Source organism: Corapipo altera, unplaced genomic scaffold, assembly GCF_003945725.1.
Source record: "Corapipo altera isolate COAL_440 unplaced genomic scaffold, ASM394572v1 55, whole genome shotgun sequence".
NCBI lineage: Eukaryota > Metazoa > Chordata > Aves > Passeriformes > Pipridae > Corapipo > Corapipo altera.
The window spans coordinates 14,556,924-14,582,257 of NW_020884882.1; the positions used below are offsets into that span (position 1 = coordinate 14,556,924).

General features: G+C 40.6%; 1 long non-coding RNA gene across 1 annotated transcript in view; it reads left to right on the forward strand.

The window, feature by feature from the left end:
- The window catches only part of LOC113945796, a 177,329-nt gene that overhangs the window by 1,372 nt on the left and 150,623 nt on the right, over positions 1 to 25,334 (forward strand). The window contains exon 2 of the long non-coding RNA XR_003527187.1: positions 4,345 to 4,431. This is a non-coding gene — a long non-coding RNA (uncharacterized LOC113945796). The remainder of the gene's footprint in view (positions 1 to 4,344; positions 4,432 to 25,334) is intronic.

A 25,334-nucleotide genomic window follows, 5' to 3' on the forward strand; every position in this document is an offset into this window, starting at 1 on the left:
TTTTTTGCATCAATCTGTCTTTAAAAACGTGGAAATTATTAGGTAATGCAGATAAAGAGTCAAGTCCTTCTCCATGTCAGTCATCTGTGTCATTCTGACAACCCCCCTAAGTTTAATAGGACACTTCCAATGTAACATGGTCTTCCTTGTGCACTTAGGTCATGAGTTGGAGCCTTTTGGAAACTGAAACTCAGAGTGGACATACTTAAAATTTAGTGTATCTAGAATATGTGAGATATATTAAAATATGTCTAAAATGTTAAGATCTTCTCAACCTTCTGTTCATTGCGAAGCACTGACGCACTGCACAGAGCTACAAATTTGAAAGATTCTGTATTCTTTGACATTTTATGACCTTTTTTGTACTAACTGTGTCTTCCATGTATTTCTTTATCTATCTGTGTGGCTGCTATCATTGAATTTCAAGTGAACTTGCTTCAATCCTTTATTTTTACTGCTGGCAGAAATGTAAGTTTGCATTAATAGAAGGTGCACAGAAGAGCTGGGGAATGTGGACCAAATAAAATGTCAGACTTGCAATGGGAGAACTATCAAGCACAGTAGAGATGGTTCCTAATGATAACAGTTTATATGACATTTATTTTAAGTATTTTGCAAAAGGTTAAACTCTGACTTGGCAGCTGACCCAGATTTCAGGATTTTACGTGGGTAGAAGGTCAATACAATATTAAAGTGGATTCTTAGAAGTAAATGGTGTATAAACAGCAGGCCAAGCAGCATCAAAAATCCAAGTCAGTTCCCTCTGTTGCAGGAGGAACATTTAAGCAAGAAGAGAGATCATCCTTTCCTGATGTTCCACATGTATGTTTGAGTCGTTGCTGAAAAGCCACTTCACTTCAGACAAACTTGAAGGACCAGCAACATTTGAGCTTCTTTCATAACTGGCTTCTTTCACCTCATCTCTTCACATAGCTAAAGTCATAGTAAAGTTTATATTATATTCATGAGTAGTTGAGAGGAAAAATCCACAAGAATTTTGGCTCTAAGTACACATTCCTATATTAATATGGATAGAGAAAAATATAAAATAATGTTCTTTCTGGGGCTTTTTAGGAAATTTGATCAGCCAGCCGTGTTGACTTTTGTTGTTCTTTGTCTGAATAATTACATTATTCACCACTACAATATCTCAGAGTCATGAAGTTATTTATTATACATTTTATTATTAACAATCCACTTTGTGATAAGGGAGAATTAGCCAAGTTTTAAGACTGGGCTTAATGAAATGTGGGATAATAGACGTGCTCGTTGTAATTCAGAAAGTCTTTAGCTGAGTGCTAAAAGTTGAATTCTGCTTTTCTTGAGCTGTTCTTCACTGGGTATTGGAGCCAGTTTTGGTGAGCAGTTGCTTTCTCTGAGTAAGCCTGTGATTTGAGTACAAGGCTGAGGCCCAGACCTGACCACTGCTTGCCTGAAACTACACAAGGATTCCAAATTTCTGTGGGGGCTACATCCCAGAAAGCATTCAGGATCCAGTTTATAAGGCCACAAATCTTTGAATTTCCTCAGCAGTACAAAACCACGCAGTAGGTATCAAATTCTGATGTAGACACCACATTTTGTACTGTATAATTTCTTTGTCTTTTCCTCCCTTATTTAAACAATTTAGAGAGAGAGAACTGACATCATACGTGCCTGCTTCCCTTTGACACATCTTACACGTTGTAAGTAATGATAATGTTTAAATCCAGACTGTAATTAACTCAATGGTAATGGGTGGGACATAAAACACAGGCCATAATTTAGAGGCACATTCTCTAGGAGTTTGTGTGATGAATTCAGCAATGGTGGAGGTCAGCCCACGGCTCAGAGAATGGAGAGTGCTGACTGAACACAAATTGCTGAGCATCTTCTCCCCATTTTCCATGCATATGGATGTTGCAGACCTGTCAGATAGTACTTGCACATGCAGCATTTCACATGAGTAGGTGTGTTTGGGATTGTATTGAGCTGACAAATCTGATTGCCCTTAACTGACAGTCTGGCCCCATGACAAAGAGGTGAAGCTGCATTTATCCGTGACTGTCTGTTCGCATGTAAGCATTTCCTCAAGTCTTTAAGTCCAACCCTCTTCTCTTAAGATGTGAAAAATATTCCTGTTTTCAAGAACAGGAATGGAAACTAATTCACTTTTCTTGCCGGCAGGATGATTGTGAATAATGTGGAATGTTCTGGTTTTTCCACATCAGCAACGCTGCTTTATCTCAGGATGCTTTTGTTCCGTTTCCAAAATAAACAGTTGTTAATACTTGCACGAGGTGTATTTGACAAGCAGGCTTTTGAGATCATCCACTATTCCTTAGGTAAGCAGTCGCCCTGCTTATGTATTTACAGCTCTGTTTACATTTGTATAAACTATAGAAAAAAATCCCTTTTAAAAACATTTGTCAGTTCGAAACCAGAAGCCTTATGGAAAGCCCAGGCTGTGTAGTAAAAATTCTTAATTTCTGGGTCAGCTGAGGCTCAAGATGGAAAAACAAAACAGGGTTAGGACAGTGCTGATTTTGCCTGATGAGGAGGCAGAGCCCAGAGGTACTTATGGGTTCAGGGAGGGCCTAGAGCATCTTTGGAGGATAAATCCAGCTGTTGGTACTTACCTCTCTCTCTAAATTACTGATTGCCAGGAGCTAGGAGAGAATCCCTGCTAACAGACTGTGCAAGATGAGTATCCCCAGCTGATTGCTCTCAGACACAGGATTCTGGGCTTGATGACCTTTAATTTGATCCTAATTGAGCTTTTGGCTACATTTTTATTCCTTTTTCTGATAGTCAAGTTGGTTTATAAAATGCTGGTGGCTTAAGGTAGCCTTTTAATTCAGTGCTCTTGGATTTTCTGTGGAGTTTATATTGCTTTAAAACACAAGTTTTTAGAAGGGAAGTTCCAGGACTTAGTAAGCACAGATTTTAAAGAGCTCTTTCTTTATTTCTTGTTGGGAGGGGGGTTGGGATAAAATGAAGCCATGGGTAGAGGGGTGTAACAGGGCTTTGTGAGGTTACACCAGGTCAAGCCATTGTTTTTCTCATTAATATGCATCAATATTTACTCTGAATTCAACATGGTGCAAGTGATGGGAGTTGTGTGTATTCTGGAGCCCAGTCACTCAGTTTAGAAGAGGAAAGAAGGTACATCCCACCTATTAAACATGCTTGGTTTTACTATTAAGAGACAGAAGGTCTTTTTGAAACATGAGGAAGTTCTGTGGTTTTTTTCTCTTAAAAAAAGAAAGATCACACTTGAAGGTAAGAAGACTCTTCCTCTTTGCATCAGCAGAGTCCTTTGGGAGCTCTAAATTTCTTTAGGATTCATGGCTGAGTGGGTGCAGAGACCCCCAAGGCCTTTCCAGAAGGGCTGGTTTATGTAACTTTCTAATCATGCGGTGATGTGGAGTGTCAGGAGCTTCTAAAATCCCTGTTTGTGCTCTGAACACCCAGAACTGAAGTTCAGTCCTCCTGCTGTGCCAGATCCATTCCAATGACCTCCTTAAATATTCATATTCAGAGCTATCTTGCTCTAATGAAAAACATTTCATGCAGCTCTCATAACTCTTTCACTTTTAGCCTTATTTCTGTTTTTCAAATGTCTTGATCTAGGCAGCTTCCAGCTCCTCTCTTCTTTTTTTCCTTTCTCCTTTTTTTTTCCCCTTTGTGGTTTTGCAATATTAAGTATGCCTCGAAATTTCATTAACATTTTAGACGTTTAGCTTAAAAGTATCATTGGTGTTCCCAAGATCTTTTCTGCCCTTTGACAAAGGTTCCAAAAGGAAGAAAAGTAGTATCTTTCTATTTTGGCAGGCTCTGCTCCATTTGTCAGTGACAGAATGTGAGCCTCTTGGCAAAACAGTTTTTAATATAAATACTAGATCTGACTGAAAAAATAAAAGCAGAATTTTCTGAGAACTCCTTGAAATGTCAAGTTTGTTGTCACTGTAACAAACTGGAAACAGATCATTATAAGGGAATATTCTCCATGGGTTTTGTACAATTTCTAAATGCAAAATGTAAATTTACTGTACAAGGTTTTTTTGGTAAAGTTGTATTGAAATAGACACAGACTTTTTTTTCCCCTGAAATAACCAGTCTTGAAAAAAAAAATTATTTTGTTAACCAGGATGCCACACAAAAATGAAAGAAAACTGTTATATAAAAAATTAGCAAAGTAATGATAATAATGCAGTTAATGCTGTGTTTTAATTAACAACAAAACAAGGACAATTTTCAAATACATTAATATAGGCATGATCTTAACTTTTTCAACCAGATCTAGTAAAGGACAAGTCACCAAGAGCACGAAGGAGATTGTTTCTTATTTGTTTGGGTTTTTAGGAGGACTTACTAATGAGGCTGAAACTTCAGACTTTGGAGAAGAGAAGAGAAGACGGTTTGGAGCAGAGGACCAGTGTGGATATCCAAGTAAGTCAAGGCTGGAATGAGCTCTGTGCTCCATGTTCAGCACGGGGATAACTTTCCCTCTGCAGAGCTGTGAGTAGGGTTGGCAGCTTTGATAGTGAGGGGGGTGGAGATGAGGATGGAGATTTTTGTCCCAGGAAATGCTGTGGGTGTCATATAGAACAGAGAAGGAAACAAATGGAGGCTCCTGAGGGAGCAGCTGACGTCCTCTGGGAGGTGAGGAGGCTCCTCTGGAGAGCAAAGCTGGTCTCACTTTGTGGGGAGCTCTGGGAGCTGTGATGTGTTTGTGTCCTGAAGATCTGGATTTGTGCCTGGGTTAAATGGTTCTCAGGTCACTCTTTCTCACTTGTGTTTCATGCTTTTACAAGTTCACCTCCTACAGAGGTTGTTCCCAAGCCTGGTGTGTACATGGAGGAGCAGAAGGGCCTGGAGCAGGGTACAATAACTATCAGTTTGTGACTGTCCAGCCAGACGTGCCAGGCGTGGGGCTGAGCTCCTGAACTAAACATGCCAGTCTCTCAGGTCCACTGTGTGGCTCCTTTGGGCCAAGCCTTCCTTTGGGAAAAGAGTTGGGAGTGGGGCAGGAATCCTTTTAGTGTCATATCCCTATTTTTTCTAAAAGCTAGCTCCAGAATGAATCAGGATTGCTCCACTTTTATACCTCTCTGTAAAAATTTCCATTGACATTGCAATGGGAATAAAACTTTGAAAATGGTCTCAATAGCAGTTCCAGGGGTATTGCTTCTCTTCTCTTTCACTGCAGCTCATGTTTTCCACCATATAGTTAAACTGGGAGGCTGAAAGCTTAGGAATTTATTTAGGATCAAGGCTTCCTCCCAAACTGCAGAGAATCCTGCTAAACATCAGGAGAAGGTCTGACCAGTAACGAGTACTGAGTGTTAATGTTTGGTAACAGATCCTTTTCTGTAGCTGCTTGCTGCTGCAGGCTATTTTAGGAAGATGATTGTTTTCAGTATAATGGCTTAGGCTGTATGTTTGTGTATTGCTTTGTAACAATGAGCCTTCAGGAGATTGCTCCCATACCTACTCCTCCTGTTCTGCTAATTCATTTTCCATTAGACAGCATTTACAAAGACTACAGCAAGATTTTTCCATACCCCAGTTAAAATAACTGCCCTTTGTAAAAGCTCTCTGTGCCATAAAGTCAGGGAGACCTCACTGATGGTACTGGAGGCCAAGGCAAACCCCTCTCACCATGTGCCAGCTGGGACTGCACCCAGCATCCTGCACACACAGAAATTTGCAGCAAGGACCCTCCTGACATTTACTATTGAAACAGCTGTATATTGGGGGTGGGAGGTGCTTTTCCTGCCCAGTCTGTTGTTTGATCCTCAGGACTGGAGCTAAGAGACGTGTGGGAAGAGAGGGCTGGTTGTGTCTCCCCAGACATGTTTATATAAGACCCTGCTTGCTCTGTGCTGTGTTTCTGCCTGTGTGCAGTCAGAGTGGAGATGTGCTGCTACAGCCCCAAGCAACTCAAGCTCCAAAGCCTGTCCCTTTAGCCCAGTCTCTGAAGACTAATTTATTTGGTTCTGAAGGCAGGTATTACCTAAAGATATATTTGTTTATTCTGCAATAGCTTTATGCCTTCCAACACTTTTTTTATTACCCACGGTGGAAACTGACTTCTTTTGCCCCTCAATGGAGAGAGAAATTCAGTAATGTTTGTAAAGAAAACTGGGCTGACTGGTGAAAAATCATAAAAAACTCATAGTAGAAATAGTTTTTTTATAGATTATTGGAGCTTGATGAAGTAGACCCTGGTGAATGATTTAAGTCATTGAATAACAAGATAGAAAGTAATGGAAAAAGCCAAAGGTAACAACCTCGATGGTAGAGTTAAATGATTTATCTGACTATAGCTATTCTAAAGACAAAGGTTAGTGTACTGAACTGGTGTTAGGAATTATTTCAGAAGGCATGCAAAGCCCTTTCAAGTTGCTGAAATTTGTTTATGTTGTACATTTGCCATTCCCTTACCATTAGCCTCAGTTATTTTATAAAAGTACTGCATTGACCTCTGCTGTGTGAAGTGACCACATGTGCAGTTACCAGGAGTTCACTGAAGACAAACAGACTGAAACAGGAGGGCACCGTTTCAGGCAAAAGTCAGGGTAAAACTGCAGATAAAAATGGTAATGTCACAGGTGGTTTTTTAAATAGGGTAAAATACTATAATTCATACTTCCATATTTTGCCAAACCTGTTGCCCATGTCAGTTCTCTCCCTGTTGCTCTTTTGTTTCTCCTTTCATTTCTCCTCTCATCTCCTTGTCCCCTCCCTGTTTTCTCATCTCCCACTGCCTACCCGTGTCATTGCCATTCTGAATCTATCCAACCCACTGCATCTGGTTTTACTTGGCTGTCCTTGGCAGGCCTGTTAAATTGCTCAAGGGGTTGGCTTCTTCCTGGAATATACACCCTTCTGGGGCCTTGGCTGGTAAATGTTAATGCTCAGGCTCTGTCTGCCGCTGTTGGTGGCATTTTGCAGTTGTTCTTGCTCTCAGGAGACAAGTCTGTCACAAGGACAAAGACTCTGCTCTCAAACACTGAGGTTTCTGCACAAGAGGGCAACATCGCAGGGACCTGGAAAAAAGAATAGAGCAGAACAGGCTGCAAGGTATGGTCTACATACCTTTCAAAGTCATGAACTTACAGAGAAAGCTTTAAAATAAAACATTTTTGGGGGGTGGAGGCAGGGGCTGTGCTGGGAAAGCTGCTTCTCCTCTTTGGTTGGAAAGACTGTCCCACACAGGGCAGGACAAGGGGAGAGGGGTGTACAATCCTTAAAATGATGCTGAAAAAGAAATATATCTCAAGGGATAAAATCTGAGGAGACGACTACAACTCTAGTGAATATAAATTGCTTAAGTGACACTTGGTTCTGTGCAATGCAAAGCAGGCTGTTTGGTTAAAAAAAATTCACAAAAGCTGATTAAATTAATGGTAAGCCAAGAGGGAAGAAGGTGGGAGACTGGCAGATTTCTTGAAACGTGTAGACACATTGATGTGTCTCTCATCTTGGTGGGAGTAGTAACGAAGGGAGCTCATTACAGAAACAACACACAACTTAGCCTTGCCCTTTCCTAGCAAGAAATGCTGCTACATGCAGTGTATTTCTGCTTTAGCATTGATTTATCTGAGGGATAAATCAGCTTCTTTCATTATTATTTGCTGTTGATTTTTTTCATATGGCTCCACTACTTGACTGCTATTTTCCCATAGCATTTTCCCAGCATGCCTTCAGAAATATCAGAAAATGCTCACAAACGCTCCAGAAAAGTGCCAGCTAAATATTCCACAAAGTGCTTGCAGAGCTTGTGCAATGCTTCCCCTGGTCTTTCCCAGCTGTTTTTTAGCATTGATCTAATATTTCCCCCCTTGAGCAGTTAGCATTTTTGTGACATTAAACATAGTGGGGAGGTTGTGTTTCCACGTATGAATAAAGTGACTGCTCTGATTTTTCAGAAGAAAATAAGTGTTCAGTGTTCCTCCTCAGCAAAAATCACTGCTCCAGATTGCTGCTGAAGGGTTTGGTTTCTTCTGGTCTTTTGGGGTTGCCTGTGGCTTCTCCAAAGGAAATAAGGTACTTTTAGTGTTACAATTCAGACTACTCAAAATACATAGCATGTGACACTTTGGTTTTCTTCTGGCATTGAATCAGGCTCTTAATGTTCTATATAACATTTAAGCAGATTACCTGAAGTATTTTTCAATAAAGCTGTGTGCTGTGGAAGAGGGGGCTATGCCAGCTGTCTGCAGCACGAGGAGTTTAGGTTGTGTGGATGTACAGTCATACAAATCCCACCCATCTCATGAAATACTTTGCATTCACTTCAGCAACAGTTCTTCTCTCTTTTCTTCCCTGTAAGTTGTTTCTAAACAGCATAACCCAAAGAAAGGCTGACAAAACCCAGCACAAGTTTCGTGCTGTTGGCTTAATGGTAATTGGTTCATCACGGGTCCAATCCTGAATTTAGCATTGCAGTCATGAAGCTCTGGACCTCTTTGTGTGAAACTGGGACTTTGGGAATCATTATGAAGAATCAAGCCTCTAATCAGACTGATAAAATCTCACTAATGCATAGTTGCTTTAGCAGGGCAGGTGAAATCCATGTTCCAGTTTGCAAAGCTTGTCTTTTGAAGATACACGTTTTAAAAAAGTATTGCTGGCTCTTCAAATCCATTTATCTCTGGTTATAATTGATAAAAATCAACTTGTATCATTTTTATAGAGCTAGTGGATGTCTTGAAAATGTTCCAGGTAGATCTTAATGTGGTCTTCATGCAACATTGAAAGAAACTGTCTCTTATCTGATGTATTGAGCTCTTCCTGCTAGAATTCAAAAATGTCATTTAGATTTGGACTGCACAGGTATAAAACTAGATCAAGTCATCTATGGACAGAGCATTCCATGCTCTGGCATCTGCTGGATGGCCACTTTTCATAAAACATCAGAACTATGAGAGTTAACCTCACAATATTTCACATTTTCAATCCATTGCCTATTAGGAGCATTTTATGCCACCGGTAAATTCTACATTAGACTTAAATTATTAAGCTCTATGTTTTTTTTCTAGGCAAATACACATTAGTGGGACATCACACTGTGCAGTAGGAGTTGTGCTGTGCCTGCCAAATTCACATCCATTCATGATTTCCAAAGGCCTGTCTGCATCAGTGCTCAGCATCTGACAACTGTGCTTAAGCAACCATCTCCCACTAAAATTACCAGGTTTCCCCTCAGATAACTAGTGGACAATTTTCTAGTTTATTTTCAGCAATTCTGAGGTGGGGAAGGACAGTGAAATCTGATGCACTGATGCTCATAGAAGCTTTTTGATGGAAATACATACAAACACAGTAATACTTTCTTGCTACACAGAAGGCACATTTTAGGATTCATGAGTTTTTAAAATGATGCAGACAAACAAAGGACATTTTACTGCCTCTGACCCAGATTTAGCAAATTAAAATTCTTGTTACTTTTCCTGGTGTTTGTGGAAAGATGCTGCTCTTGACCCTTTCCTCTGCTGTGGCTCTTGACTGTAACATTTTATCACATTTATGGGTATTCTGAAGAGCATTATTTGAACTTCAGCTTATGCTGAGGCTGAGTCATGTTGGCATAAATGCACTGATGTTGCTGCTTATCCAAATATCTGCTGGCTGTTTCTGAGGAGAAACCCCTGGTACCTCTTTACCTGTCAAAACATCCACAGTTTGGGACATTTTGTAAATCCAAATTACGTTTTAGCAAGAATCTTGTCATGCTCTAAGACATGTATTGTAGAAGTGCTTTCATGCACATTCAGAGTGTTTGTTTTACCTGGGACCCTGATAAAATCAAACTCCTTGGCAAGCTCTGCTGTCGCCTCTGGGTTTGTCGTGTCACTGCTCAGGTGAAGTGCTCGGTTTGCTGTTCTTTAACTTCCAGCCACCAACATGTCACTTCATCTGTCCTGAAAATAAGACCCTCTTCACTAGCAGAGTTAGACAGCTTGTGAAAACCTTCCCCTTGCAAAAGGCAAACAAAAGGGTGCCTGATTTATTCAACAGTGTCTGCTTAGATCTAAGCTTCTGAGTTCCTTAAATCAATCCAGAGAGACCACTGCTCCAAATCAAACTGCTTGTGTAAATACACCATTGAATAAATGCTTGAGAGATGCTGTTGGACTGGAACAATATCCCAGACATTAATTCTGAGATTTATTGCCTGGGAATCTGAATAATATTCTGTAGTAACTCTACTATCAGTATCAGGTCATGATCCACTTTAATTGACTGGCAGTGTACACTGCAGCATGTTATTCTTGCTGTCTGCTTAATCCTGTCAAGAATGAACTAGTCTTTGGAAACAGCAGTCTTATGAAAGAAAACATCAGACTTTATATAAACCAGACTAGGGGTTCGCAGTGAGGGGGGCCATGTCCTCACTGTGCTCAGGAGGAACAACCCACACTGGCACGTGGAGAACCTTTGTGTCTTTGCTCTGTGATGAGCTGAAATGAGATGTCAAAGTCCATTTGTCTCCTGCTGTGCACAAGCCAAGGGAAGAAGCACCTTTCTGTGCCACTGACAGTATTTGAATGTCCCCAGGCTTTCAGATTCTGCAGCAGTCGCTCTGCGTTTCTTCTTCAAGGTTGATTTAGTGCAGTTTAGTTGGCTCTTTGCATGTTTTGACTTTTAATTTAGTCACTGTGGACACACAGCCGAGAAGAAGAGCCAGGTTGCAGATGACATTGGGATGCCTAAATAAGAAGAGTGTTGTGTGCTGCCACGGGGCAGTGGCAACTGTGTGAGTTCACAGTTAGTTTTCACATTTCACATAAGGGAGTTTACATTTAGATGCTGTTTGGCATCCTTGTGTAAACAACAAGGTCTTCCTTGCCCAGAATAGGTTTCTATCCCAACCTCAGCAGGCATCTTGCAAAATCCACAGGAGTCAGAACCATCAGTGTGGAGGACTTTCAGCCCCCGTATGACTCTGCTTCCCTTGCTTACAGAAAGGTTTTGGTGCCTGGACTCCTCCAAAAGGTGGTTGAGGTCCCTGCTCATCCCAGACAGACTCCCATTGGGAAATACTGTCAGGTGGTGCAGGACATTGCAGATCCTGCTGTCTCCTTAAGGATTAGGACCAGGGCTCAATGTGCCATCCTCTGCCATCCCTTTGGGAATGAGCTGTGGCTGTACCTTCTCCCTCCTTGTTAGCCATGAATGCATTGGAAACCAAACGATGACTGGTGATGGGTCAGAGTTCCCCTAACTAGTTAAGCAATTTAGTTACTTAATAATTAACTGGCTAGACTTGCCCTAAGGAAAAAAAGCTGTATGACTAATTTTTTTTAATGGAAAAAAAATGCAGTTGCCAGGAAACAATAGCAGTAATTGGATGGGGGTTGCCCTTAGCTGATGGATTTTAGGTGGATTGAAAAGCAAGAGGCAGAAACCACGTGTGTTCTGGTTGTCTTGTCCTGTGGTCATGTACAAGTCGTGTGAATACACACATACTCCTTCCTCAGCTGTTTGGGGTGTGGGAGGGAGTTGCTTGTAACTGGGTTGAATATTGTATCATTGTCCAAATAATCCATTTATTTGGAGTGGAAAATCTTTTGAGGCAGAGTAGTTTTCCATCTATTATTAGATCAATTGATTTAGTTAGAAATGACATAAAGTTTTCTGGCTCTCAAGCCATTTTTTAAAAGATCTTATGGGATTCTTAAGGGGTTCTTCACTGACACGAAGAATGAATTATCTGTTCCAAATCTGAGTATTTTTTTCACTGTATCATTTAATCTACTAAACTTTATTACATGCTACAGACCTTGCCTCCCTTCTGCTCTTGGAAACATTGCATTTTGAACTCATAAACCTTCACTTGGGAATTACAAAACCTCACATTGCATGCCTGATTCATTGAGGAATTTTAAAAGAATCCCTGGAGTCCTATTTGCCACATTTTCATAATGTTTAAATCTGATTTGTTGTAAAACTATCCAAAGCTTAATTGGAATAGTTTTAAATTGGGTGGAGGGAAGATCCAGAGATTTATTTTTAAATATATTGTGGAAGTTGCTTTATCCACCTATAAGAAAAACAGAAAATTGTGGTTGGAAATGAGCCTGATCTTTCCAATGTGATGCCTTTCAGCTGAGTATGACAAGCTCCTGAGCTGGTGTTTAGTGACTGTGGTGGTTAAAGGTAGCATAAAAGACCAACTTGATTTTCCAGTCATTTTTTTTAAATTTCTTGTCTAATGCTTAAAAATCTGGTTTGGAATACCATAATTTTTTTTCTTATCCTTTCAAGTATTTTTCAGTAATTTGAAACTTCTTTGGACTTATAGTCCAAATTTTCTTATGGCTATTTTTTTTCCTTTTTTAATCTGAGACAAATATGTGCCATACTGTTGTGACCACTCCAGTCACAGGAAGCCATCAGCATTTCCCAAGCTGCCAATGTTAGAGAAGAGTTAGAATTACAGGGATATTTAAGGACATTGCTTTTAAAACTATTAAGACATGAATGGAATTGATTTGCAGAAATAACTTAGAAAATTCTCAGAGAACTTTCCTCACATCAGAAAATTCAATGTATGTGGACACAGACATGTGCTAAGCTCTACAGTCAGGCTAGTTTGCATCCTGGTATTTAATAAACCCATGAGCTGATGATTATGTATGTTATATACATTATACACATTCTGCTGATTTCCTCTTGAGCTAAGTCTAATACCATAAGCCTAACTGAGATCTGAAAACTGTAGGAGTAATTTCAAAAAGTTTCCCATTTTATTCTTCTTTGTTGCTTGGCAACAATGGTCTTAGCCCAAGTAAAACCTGAAAATTTTTTTTTTTTTTGATTAGAAAATAAAACCATTCAGACTAGAAATAATCCCAACCTCCTTGCATAGCTACATCAGTTTTCCCCAAATGCTGCAGGGAAAAACTCTCTCCCTGGCTTCTTCCAGTGGAAAATGTTTGTGGAGTTTGCATGGGACGTAAATGAAAGCGGGAGAAAGTTGTAGGGAAGCTGACAGCAGCTCGGGCTGCTTTAAAGAAAACAGAGTGAGAGTCAGTGGGAGCCTGGCTGCCCTGGAATGCTGCCCCAGTTGTGAACTGTGCAATCCAGATGGTTTTCCTCCAGGAACAGGGAGCGCAGCCTCAGCCTGGCCAGGCCACGGCTCTCCAGCTCTTATACCTGTGCCCCTGCTCCAGAGCCTTGCTGGAGGGTGGGTTTGCTCCATGTCCATACTCCTGGATGGCTACAGGCTGTGGGGAGCCCCTGAAGATTTCAACAGTGTGCAGGGGAAGCAGCGGTGCCCATCTCTCTGGATAGGGGGGAGGAGAAGGAGGAGGAAGAGAAGGAGGAGGAGGAGGGGGAGTGAGATGTCTCAGCCCTGCTTCATCACACAGGGACAGCACATTGCAGCGTGTGCCCCAGACGTGGTAGCTGCACTGAAATATTCCAGATATTTCCTAGATGAAAATGCCCCGTGTTCTTCAAAAGACTGTTCCTATTCAGGAGCAATATAAACTTCCCTGTGTTGCTGGGGTGAGCAAGCTTACTTGGGCTTAACAACCAGAAGGAGATGATTCAGACTTCCCCAGTATCAGTAACTGGGTGATGATCACAGTGTTTACTTTGGGCCACACTAAGCCAGTGTCACTCCCAGTGCAGAATCTCCGTGTTAAAATCACTGAATTCCAAGGAGGGAGGGGCAGGTCCTGCCTGGAGTGTGGGCAGAGTGACCAGGGGGTGCTGCACAGAAGGATCTTCTGCTCCTTGGTGGCAAAATGCACATGGGAATTAAATATATGATTGTTTTCAGACACATGTCAAATCCAAGTGTGTGTCCTCTTTACTGACAGGGAGTGGGAGAGCAGAAAGTAGTTCCTAATTCTGGAGCCCTCTGAAATGTTAATGGTGCTTGTATCATAACTGAAGATTAAAGAACATTCTTCATGTACTTGCTGCCTTCTGCAACCACCAGGGACTGCAGTGCTGCAAGGTCACACCTGATGCTGGAGGTTTTCCATTATTTCTTCTGAGGAGTTGATGTTAATCAGCTTTCAAGGGCAGGGTGGCATGTCTAATGATAATGGAAGTGTCTAATACTCATGCTTTCCCTGGCTATCTCTTGCTGCCTTCCTTCCCACCCATCCATCAAGATTAACAGGAATTTATTATGTTCAGCTTCCTTTCAAGAGGTGTCATTAGAGGCATATAACCGTTTGTAAGATTTATTTATTCACCTCAAGGATGCTGGAAAGGTGTGCAGGCTCTAAGAACACACACATAACTTGATTTGGGATGGGGTGAAGGCTTCAGCTTATCAGGATTGTTCCTTAATGAGGAATAAATATCAGCCCAGGGAACCATTCCATTCGACATCAGTCTCCCTCTAAGGCAGATGCTATCTGGTCCCGATGTAGCTGTGTTTATACAACTGCTTTTAAAGCAGGTTTGGTTGCCACCAGGAGGCTCAGAATACCCTCAGTGCTGCCTGTAGCACATCTTTAACTCCTCTGTGATGAATCTCTTCTCAAAACTCGATGCACCACCTCCCTGACCTGACTAGCTCTCACTCCAGGAGCGGATGTGGAATCCCAGAGACATCTCTGGTTCATTTGGGGAGCGAACACAGGCCAGAAGTGATGCTTCTGTAAAAGTTGGAGCTGTGATATATACAGTGTGCTGCAGAGATGATTTGCACATGCTCCATAAATCCATCAGGATGGGTTTACCCACACATACATCACAGCCTGGCAGTCCCAGCAGCACCACACTCCTTACAGGTGCACGGTAGAGCTGATCCATATGTGTTCAAACAGGGCTGCTCCACATCTGGAAGTGCCAGACAAATTTACAAATCCTCTTTTTTTTTTTTTTTTTTTTTACCCCAGTGACATTTGTGGGTGGGAAGGTGAGATGTTGCCTCATTCATTCATTCGTTCCTACACTTGTAAGTAAAGCCCAAGGAGGCAAATGTGTTAGAGCAAGACAAATTTTAGCTATAATTTGTGAAGCATTTCAGAAAGGGAAATTCCACTGAAGGGAATTATGGAAATGGAATATTAGTAGCTGCTTCCTTTGTTTCCAAAACTTTATAAAGGACTGAATTCAATACAAGATATTTGAGTAAAGTAATGACTTCTTTGCTCTGTTAAGGAACTCTGCAATTAAATTGTGGGGAAGTCACGGAGCACTAAATATCTGCATGACTGATTGGAACATTTTCCTGTAACATTCACGTGCTTCAAACCAGGTCATGGCATTGGGAATATTAAGCCAGGCCCTTAGTGGTGCTATTGATATTCCTGAGCTTGAAAATCCACTTACCTGAATAAAAATTTGGAAAATTTAAGCAGTGTCTGCATCAAGACCTCAAGGAGGTCGCTTGGAGCCCATATGTAAATTATTAAATACTACATGTAATGTTCCAATATTCTTGGAACATGAAGCAGCAGCTAAATGGAAACTTTGGCTATTACCATATTCATGTTTCATGCGAAAATATTTTCGAGATCAAAGTTCTGTTATTAAAACAATGGGCATGAAAATAACAAAATTGCTTTCTGTAAAACAAACAGATTCTTTGTATCTGAGAGGCTTTTCACAGAAATCTTTATTTTGAAACGGTAATACGTTACAGATTTCTTTACTGCACTACTTTGATTCATTCATTAAAATAGTTTTGATTTTGGCATGTTGCAAAGGTCTAAATAAAAGCATTTTAGTTACATAAATACAGACTTTGTGGACTCAACAGTAATATAGTACGTTTGGAAAACTGTCATTTATTCTGAAAATACACAAAGACCAAGCCACAGACAGAATTTTCTGTACACTGTAAACATTCTCACAGTATGGGTATAAATATCCCCTTTTTGATTCATTGCGTGCCAGGTCTTCAAGCAAAGAGATAGAAAAAGAAGCTAAAGAAAAAGGGATTATAAATTTACTAAGACGCTTAAAGGCAGCAAAAGCCAAACAAGAAAAGAGCTTACAAAGTTTTAAGTCGCTGTATACAGACAGGACCATAAAATTACAATAACAATACCAGATAATATAATCTCATATTTACAGCTCTTTCATCCACTGGGATCCCCACAGGCTGTGGCATGTTTGGGAAGTTGTGGTGGGTGTTTGTAGAGCTCACAGTGTCTGGTGGGTCCCGGGCAGAGCTGGGCTGTTGTTCCATCTCAGAGGGACGTTTAGGAAGAGTTTAGGAAGGTCAATGAAGAATCCTCTCCAGCATGATGCATTTGCAGTCTGAAGTGTTTTGAGCCCAGGTTACCAATTCTTCTCCTTACTCCCACAGCAGAGGTTTCTCCCTCTTTCCTTTTGAACTATTTGCTGCACTGATTTCTTTCTTTGCTTTATGGACCATTTTGCCCAATATCCTTCCTCCAGCAGAGCAAAGTGTCACTTGCTTTTCAGGGAAGGAACTCCCCCAGCTGGCAATGATACCATGGCAGATCTCCCTCACTTTGGTCGTGCAGAACCTACAGAAAGCAGGAGCATGTACAACATGATTCCATTAAACCCACCTAACTTAGAGGCAGATGGTCTCATTGCCCACACCCGTATCCAGTTCTGGATTTGCAATACCATTGATATCTCTAATTCTGCTATAACTTGTGTATTTTTGGTGTTTGGTGTCCAGCAGCACTTCATTTTGTTGCTCAGGGGGTAACAAGCCTATGGAGATTCCTCCCCCTATAAACCAAACCCTTTTTAAGGAGAGGGTAGAGATTTGGGCCGTTCCCCAGATCACACCACCCAGGAGAACTGGGTCTGACCAGGCCAGTCTGTTGGGTTCCCCATCCCACTGGGAGCAGGGGGAGTGGAAGGTCCTTGAGCCACGGGGAGGGAGCTGCTGAGGCTGCCAGGCAGGGGAGCTGAATAAAGCCTCATTTTACATGTAAATGTATGTAAATTTTGGTGGGTCTAAAGTAAATTTAGACTTCAGAAACTACCTATTTTGGTGCCTTTTGTTTATTCCTTTTAAAAACACGTTTTCATTGTCCTCTAAACATGCATTTTAAAATGCATCAGTTTGTGCCCAATAGAGCAAATCCTGAAGCCTTTCTCCAGCTGAGCTCCTCTTAGGAGCCTTGTTTGCTCTTTTCCTGGCAGAGCTCCCAATGCCTTGATAGCAGTTTTATCTGAGTAAAGCCCTGTGTATTTGCATGACACTGAAGAGCTAAAATTATCTCTAAATGGAGCAAAAAAAAAATTGCCAATAAGAATTGTTTCTAAGAAAGCTTGCTCTTTGGTTGGGCCAGAGGGGACATATTGTAAATATGATTTAAAAATGTCTCTGCTACTACTGTCTGATCTTATCATCAGATGTTGCTGTGGAATTTGTCTGTGCAGACCCTAGAAAGGAAAAACAGATTGAGAACATTAGTTTGTGCTGTGAGAAAATATCTCCAACTCACTTTGTCTGGCACAAAAAAAAAAAAAAAAAAAAAAAAATCGAACCCAAACCAACCAACTCTGCATTAGAAATATGCTCTAAAAAGGGAAACAAACATTGAAATGCTGCCTGTCTACTTTGATCGCTCTGAACTCAAAATGTAAGTGCTGCTTATTGATTCTTTGATGTCAGGAAAGCAACATTTTTCTCCTGTCCTGTCTCACTGTTGTGATGAACTTCAGGTTTTCATCCGTCTTCCTGACACTAAGGGTACAACATGCCCTGAGCGGAATCACTGCCTGGAATCCGATTACAACAGCAAAGCAACGAGCTCTTTTCAGGGTTCTTTATGTTAAAAATCTTGTATTTGTCCAATAAATCATTAGTTGTCTCGCAGACTGGTCTAGAGAGAGGCTGACTTTTTGTCAGCAGGATTTTTTTTCACCGTAAAACAGCAGAGTGTCACACTATGTGTGTAAGGATTGTTTGGGTTTTTTGAGGAGTAGCTCAGTAAGGCAGCACTGGGAAATGAGGATGACAAGGAATATAAATGTCTGAAACTAAATGCAGTTTAAGAACTGGAGTATGTTATCAGGCAGAGGTCACGATTAGTTTTACAGAGCCAAAGCTTTTTGCATTTCATCAATTTGTAAGCACTGAAACATGAAGTAGTCCTGGAAATAATAGAGAGAATATTATTGAAAAAAATATTTGAATTTTTGAAGTTGTTTTAAATGAGTCTAGGAAGGATAGGAAAATTATTAGGTATGAGGGAACATGTACAATAATCTGACAAGTTTACTAGCATGTCTTCTCTGTAACTCATACCTCGGGGTGTCTCTTTATAGATACCAGTGATTTCATAGGTGAAGGGCCTAAAGTTGATATAATTTCTGGGGGTCACAGAAGCACTGAAGGCAGGATGGAGAGAATTTCAGCGCTGTGGGTTTGTGGGTAGGCTCAGAAAACTGATAACCATCAAAGTCCATTGTCTCACGTCTTCATATGACATGGCCTTGCTGTGCATCAACACTAAAGGGAGTTTGCCTGCACTTGTCTGCAGTCAAACCTTCAGCTGGAGTGGAGAAGCCAACTGAGATCCCCCCAAGGCCAGTTGTAATTAAACATCTAATGGAGATAAATGGAGAAAAAGCATGGCCATTTTTTTGGTTCTCTTTGCATTGAAGGATACTTGGTGCATGGTCGTGTCCATCCACAGCCCACGTGTTGTGCAGAAATCCATAGGGAAAAGCATTTCTGCAAATATTCTACTTACAGTAGGGACTAGTGACCTTAGCAAAATAAATCTTGGACAAGGACTTGGATATATTCCCAACTTTTCCACTTTCCCACCAGGTGACCACTGGGATTAGCTAGGTTGGGTCTACGAATTCTTCAAGCTCCTGATTCTAGCACAGACACAACTGAGCCAGAAGAAAGATTGGCCTTGTCCTCCTTATCTGTTCCAAACATCCCAGCTCAGTGAAAAGTGTGCTCTCCATACCATCCTTCTCGTTATTTACACCTACAGCCCTTCTGGCTGCATAGTCTTACCAAACAAACCTGATCAATCAGGTCATCAATCAAGGATAATATGGGAGCTCTGAGCACAGAGAGATGGAGCTGGGGCTGTGTGAGACCTGCAGGGACATGGGTTGGGCTTTGCAGGGCAGTCAGAGTGGTGGGTGCAGTGTGTGGGAACAAACAAATACACAGAATAATACATGGTTTAAAGATTAGACTTCAAACTGTGCCACAGGAGAGGTTACCAGGAGCTTCTCTGACTAGAATTGTGGAATTTCAGAGAATGCTTAGCAGAAGGTGTCAGGGTTAGAAAAAAAATAAAATGTTCCCTGCAGGAGCTCTGAGTGTGATCAAAAATAGATCTGAAGGTACATGACTACGTGAGGGACAATAAATGGTCAGTCCTGACAGATTCCATGTAGTCCTTATATTTTTATGGAAAATTATTTATGGTCGAAGGAGTCGTGCACTTGTGTAAATAGAAGCTTCCACGTGGTGAGAATACTTGAAAAGGAGTGAGGATTGTCAATTTTGTGTTATCTCAGCTGCCTTTTTGGCTTCTGTGGCTGCTGCTACTGCGTTCTGTAACTCAGCTTTTTTTCCTGACTTTATTTGGAGACAAAGGTGGGATGCAGTCGGGGCATTATGAGGATGAAAACGTTTCTGGAGTGCTTCCCAAAAGTGCTGTTACTTTAAGGAAACTTGTATGATCAAATACTTGGAAAAAATCTGTCATCCTAAAATATCTCATGTTTTGGTAATGTATATAATCTGCTTCTTTTCTTATTTTTACTGTTTTATTTCAGCAAAATGGCAGGAATCAGTGAAGTTGTTCTTATTTCCTCTCAGAGAATAATCAGACTAAAAAAATTCCTTATAGTGCAACAGTTAGTGTAAAGGTATTTAAAAAAATATATCTTTCCTAAATTCTGATTTGGAGTTATTTTGTTTTTATAAAGGGAGTTAAAGGAAAAATATAAGTAAGTTTGTCCCCAGTGAAAGCAGTTTTGAAGTCAGTCTTAGTCAATAGCTGTGTACACCTACATTTGTTTTCTCTGATTATTTTGTGTATTTTGGAATGCAGAGCTTTTATATAGTATATCTCAATAAATACCATTAGAAATGTCCTTTCTTTTACCCTTGTGCCTGTTCTGGACCAGACTGGAGAATACCAGTGATGGGGATGTGTCATTTTGCCTTTTGTTTTTCTGACTATTTGAATTCCAAATAGAACATGACAGGGGCAAACTACACTTTTGAACTCTGACCTCTACTTTAAATTGAATGTGAAGTCTAAATGTCTTCCTTTTTGACTGTATCCAAAGAGAGGGTTGTCAGAGACATCTTATAACCTTGTGGCTGCAAGGGTATCCTCTATTAATTAAAAAAAAAAGTTTTCTGAAGAAGTTCTGACTCAGTAGAATAGACAGGGGGCCAATGTGGGGAAGAAAGGCACATTGTTCCCCCAGACAAAGACAGAGGATCCATTTTCATAAATCTGCATTCCCAAGACAACTGTTCAAATCTGGTAAAAGGTCCATTTCTTTGAACTTACATACCAGAAAGCTTTTATTCCTGTGCTCCACAGCAGACAGGAGTCCAGGTTAACTGTGGCTCATCAGTGTTATGCTTTAGATGATTCAGTGAGAAATTCTTTCGTTTAATGATGGGAGGTCCTACCTTGTTCAAGAAAAAATGAAAAAAAAAAAGGGGAAGAATCAAAGGGTTACCTGTGGTGCCAGAAAATGTTTTAGAAGATTCAGTTTCTTTGAGTTTTCAAAGCCCAGCTTTTAAGCTTCGTGGTTTTAAATTCCTAGATGTTGTAATTAAGGATTTAACATTAGTTAGAAAATGCTTATTTACGCCTGGAATAGCACATATCAAAATTCTAACCACGAGTGTCCTGCCTAGCTTAAAATCTTTTGCTTTGGAGTTCTTATTGCTATTTCTTCTCTCCTTGGAACTGAATTATAGTCTCAAACGGATATTATTTAACACAGTTCACTGCTAACACAAAGTCCACACCACTTCACAAGTTCTCAGCAGCATTGCATCAGACTGATGTGCTTGGCCACTCATGCAGAATAAGGATATTTTTATTTCCAGTGGTCATGAAACATAAACATTTGCCTTAGTATTTTCTCCAATAATATTAATATTTATTGAATGTTTTTGTTAGAGGAGCTTCTGGACATCCTGAGTGAAAAGAGGCCATGGGAACCTACATATATATATGACAAGGAGTGCATAATCTAAAAAAAAAAAAATCCCAGTCTAAAAAAACTTGAACAAAGGGAAGAGGAAAAGAGTTATTTCCTGGACTGAAATTCTTTCTGTCTCATATATAATGTTTATTTTTGTCTCTAAATAATGCTTGTTCTGTGTTTGTGCAGCACCTTCTTTCTTCTCCTGGACCCTTGGGTACAGGGATGATGGACAAGGTTTTAGGTAGTGGCATAACTACGGTGTGTAGGGGACCAGCAACCTAAAGATGTTACTCCTGCTGCAGTAGTAGACAATGAAGTCCTGAAGTCCTTTTGCTTCTGGATACCTTCTTGTTTTCACTATTTTTATTTTTTTTTTAATATTTTCGAGCTTCTTCCCACCACCAGAAGGGTTAGGAATATATTTTCCTAAAACTGTGAAGAGTCCTGGCACAATCACAGCACTTCCACGGCTGGGGCCAGCAGACAGGAAATCCACTGAGATTGGAGCTATAATTGAGATCTCTGCATCAAGTTTGTCTGTGCCAGAACAGAAAATTGCCAGGAGCTGCTCTCAGGTTCACAGGGTGAAGAGGCAGACAGAGCCTAACTGGAAGTTAAAACACTGAGAACTTAATTTGAACACCAAGAACTTAATATATAAATTTCCTGGTTTGAGTTTATAGGCTGCATAAATACTTGCATAAAGGGAATGCAGCAAATCCACTCAGGGAATAAAACCTGTGGAAAAAAACCCAAAACCTGCTGAGATTTAAAAATACAAATTTTCTCCCTTTTTCCTTTCTTCTCCTCTTCTCTAACTACTTGCTCCTCATGAGCTCTCTCTCCTCAGCTATTCAGGTGATGGTTCTGCCAGACTGTAATGAAGAAGCTGATACCACATCACCTTTGGATCTGTGTGTGCCTCTGAAAGTGTCCTTTTCTTCTCTAGCTACAGGCAGTCACACCAAGTAAATTGTTCTATGTTTTTTAGACATTTTTAAAATGAAGACAAGATCATATCCAGCTTCTTTTGAAATGGATGTAAAGGTCTGCAGAGGAAAGAACCATGTGGCAACTTGTTTTTAATTACAGTTTCTAGGGGGGTGTGTGTATGTGTATATATATATATATGCACTTATGATTTAAAGACTATCTGAAAAACTGAATAGCTGATCAGTCTTTACTCTTTTAAACAGGAGAAGCTTCTTTGAATTAATGAAATTTGGACCAATTACAGAATCATCTAATTAAACCCAGTGCCCATAAAATGATTTGCTGTCAGTATTAGTTATGTGTATATACACAGAATGTGTATACACAGAATGTGTGTTCCTATGTACCTGTCCCACACTGTTGGTAATTGCACGTGCTCTTTTTTTTTTTCAAGGTTAAAAAGGTTCAGGATGTGGTGTAGATAAAACTGCATTTCTCACCACTTTAGCCATTTGTGCTTTGATCTTTGTATCATCATACTCCTTTGCACAGCACTTTGAGGAATCATCTTAACTCTCAGAAACTATTCTTGGGCACTTATTCTACTGCTTTTTCACATTCATTTTGAAGTTTCTTTAATCATACCCTATCACTGCCTTACAGCCCCCGTTTATCTGAAAAATCTACAGAAACTTTGAGGGATAAATTCTGTTCTTTGTGGTGAATTTTGCACTCTGGTGCCCTGACTTGTGCTCTTGCTCCCCTTGGCTTTGGTGAGAAATGAGCTTGCACAGGATACTCAGTAATTATCAAAACCTAAATAGACTGTCAGTTCAAAAGGATCATAATTTCCTTAGAAAGAATTTAAGCTAAAAAAAACATCAAGGAGACTATAACCCAGGTAATGTCTGGATGATAGAAAAGATTTGGAATATTCCACAGGAAAGAAGAAACTCCAAAGCAGAGGATTTATACTGTCTGACTCCACTGTTTGTATGTGCAACTATTATAAATGTTTTCCATCAATAGGAAGAGTTGAAAAACGGAATTAACTCCTAATGAATTGGAGATGGGTATGCACTCCCAACTGGAGAATGAAACCTAAGCTGCAGTGGCCCCTCAGTCTTCAAGTTCATAAAATAAGTAATGTATTCCAAGACCTTCTATGCTAGGTCATCTGGAATGCAATGATTACTATGTTTTTCATTAGGAAAGACTGAGGGTGATAAGACTAAGTGAGATAAAGGAGATTCACAGGCCTTGTAGACTTTAAACAAACACAGAACTCATTTGTTAAGGGAATATCTTTTGCTTTCTGGACAAAGCAATAAAACTGCAGTTAGTGAAAAGGAAGCACTGGACTCAGGAAGTGTAGGATGTGTGAAATGGGAAGGTTTTCACTCTAAGAAGGTGGAAGATAAGGGTGTACATGGTTGCCAATTATTTTAATGTGCTATTGGATTTCATTATGTGTTGTGCCATATATAACAGCTACTGATGGGTTATTAAAAGAGCAGGAGGTTTGGTGGCAGGCCTGGGCTGTATTTATGGTGTGGTTCTCATAGACAAGGCCCCAGATAAGGTGCAATAAATAACAAATAAATGGGATTGCAAGCAAGAAAGGTCATTCATGTATTGTTGCCCAAGGACTCAGTGTGAATGGATGGCCAGGGCTGGCACTGCTCACACAGCACAGGGGGAAGGTAGAGTGAGAATCCAGGCTGCTCCAGGAGTTATCCCAATGGGATAACCATTGGGCCAGAACATGGGAGCTTATGAGCATCACAACAACTGTTCATGGAGTTTGTTCTCACTGTGTTTGGTGTGGAAGGGCAGTTTGGGACTGACACAGCTGGTCAAAGGTTTTGTCCTTCACCCACACACTGGGTCTGCTGGGCAGAAATCCCAGGCTCTTTGCAAAGATTGGTGTTCCTATTATATAAACATATTATTTTATCCATTTCTCAGTTCAGCCTGAGCACACAGACTGCAGGCTCTGCAGAGCTCATGGAGCTCCCTGGGAGCTCCGTGTGTCCTCAGGGGATGGTGTGAGGTCAGCAGGGTCAGGCTTAGGGCACATCTTCACTCTCCTCTTGCCACTTTCTGCTGCTCCCTGTGACGTTGTGGTTTGGTTCTGAAAATGGAGCCACACCTGGCAAACAAAGCCCCAGCACTCACCATTGTCTTTATGAGGGTGATGCATCACGGGTATACTGAGAGTGTTGGGGAGGGAGCTTTGCCTGCAGACAGAGACAATTGAAATGTTGAAGACATGTTGGAAAACATCTTGAGTCCCTAGTACAGATGTCTCTTCTGAGCTAGAAGTGGTTACAAATATCATAATACATATACAAAATATTTGATTTCCAGGAGATCTCTGTTCCAGGGTTCTGCTGGGATCCTGCTGAACCCATGCTCAGCCCACACCCTATGAAAGGGTGATTTCAAATTTGAGAGACTCTAATACAATATCTTTAGGGAGTCTGATGGTATTTTGTTGTTGAAAATGAAAGCCACAGTTTTTGTTGTTGTGTGTTTGCTTCCAGCTGTTGTTAAAGAAGAGAAACTGAGGCACAGTGTGAGTTGAGACCATGGCAGCTGTGGGTGGCTGGCATCTCTAAAGCTGAGCAACCATATCAGAAGCCCGTTGTGAAGGTAGAGCTCTGACCCCTGAATGCTCAGCAGCATCACTAATTGAGAAAGCAAAAAAGCAACTATGGTTTTAAATAGATTTGACAGAGAAGGGTTAGTGTATGGGTAAAGGAAGAGAGAAACTGTGGGGGTTAAGTAGATAAAGTGTCTATTTAAATATTGTTTATGGTTTGGTTGTGTGTGTGAGTTCAAAACTGATGGCCAGCTCAAAGCAAGTATCATCTGCAGTGGAGTCCTCTTTGTCCCAGCAGAGTGAACTCCAGCTAAGACTGCTATAACCAACCCAGCTGGCTGCTGGAAGGGCTCTGTTCAAATTCCATGATCTTAACTTGTTTCTTTATCATTTAAATTTATGGAATTGATTCATGCAAAATATTTATACCAGAAGATTGAGGTTGCCATAGTCTCCTTAAAGAAAGGCTCCACTGACCTACCACAGTTATTAATATTTCCAGAGTGAAAGAGTTATGAAAATCCCCTTATTTTCAAGTGAGGTTTCCTTAGTGGGATTTTGGAGACACACTCTCCATGTTCACAGAAAACTGAAGTTTTAGAAAGTGATTTCGTAATTCCCAAGGAGAACAACAACATCACGCTTCTGCCCAAGGGGAAATGGATCAAAGGGGGTTTGTTTAGAGAGCAGC